General features: G+C 33.7%; 1 protein-coding gene across 1 annotated transcript in view; it reads right to left on the reverse strand.

Moving 5' to 3' along the window:
- The window catches only part of cacna1ba (calcium channel, voltage-dependent, N type, alpha 1B subunit, a), a 783270-nt gene that overhangs the window by 117187 nt on the left and 665324 nt on the right, over positions 1 to 759 (reverse strand). The gene's annotated exons all lie outside the window — the stretch shown is intronic.

Genomic DNA, 759 nt, shown 5'->3' on the forward strand with positions numbered 1-759 from the left:
CTCCATCAGTCAAAGTCGCTAACTTTGTAGGCATAATCAATGCATTTTCCTATCAAGGAATTCACACAAACGCTCCAACTGGTACATCCGGTAAGTTTTAGTAATATACAATATTTTTGATACATTCTTATCACATTCTTGGTATGAAAGAAATGTTAAACAGTTGCCTGAATGAAATATAATTGATTTGACCTGAAAACGATGAGTTTAATGCTACTTTTTAGCAGTGTTACAATTGTAACTCCTGCTGTTACAATTAAGACTCACTCAAACGCGCTTCAGTTGTAACATCGGACAGAGTCTGCTTTCAGTTTTATTAATCAAGACCTGTTTTATCAGTTGAAAAACTTTAAGTGGTTTATGATAGCAGACATGTGTTGAAAAACTTTAAGTGGTTTATGATAGCAGACATGTGTTGGTGCTTTGCCTGAAAATATTACATATTTAGGTAAAACGATGAGTAATAGAGTGAAAAGTGAAAAACGTTACAATTGTGGCAGCTCTCCCCTATTAGTGTTATTTGAGCCACTCATAGCCTACTCTCGTTGCTATTTGTTAATTACATAAAGAGGCGTGATGATGCCGATGTTATTGAGCATAGGCTTTATCTTTATCTCATTAATGTTTCTTATTCAGGTCTCTCTTAGAAAAGAGACCTTAACCTCAATCACTGCGTGATTATATAAAGGTAGAAAAATAAATAAAATACAGAGGAGGAGAACAGAATATGAAACAGCCTTTATTTCATTAAAAACTAAA

The sequence above is a fragment of the Epinephelus moara genome, chromosome 8 (genome assembly GCF_006386435.1).
Source record: "Epinephelus moara isolate mb chromosome 8, YSFRI_EMoa_1.0, whole genome shotgun sequence".
NCBI lineage: Eukaryota > Metazoa > Chordata > Actinopteri > Perciformes > Serranidae > Epinephelus > Epinephelus moara.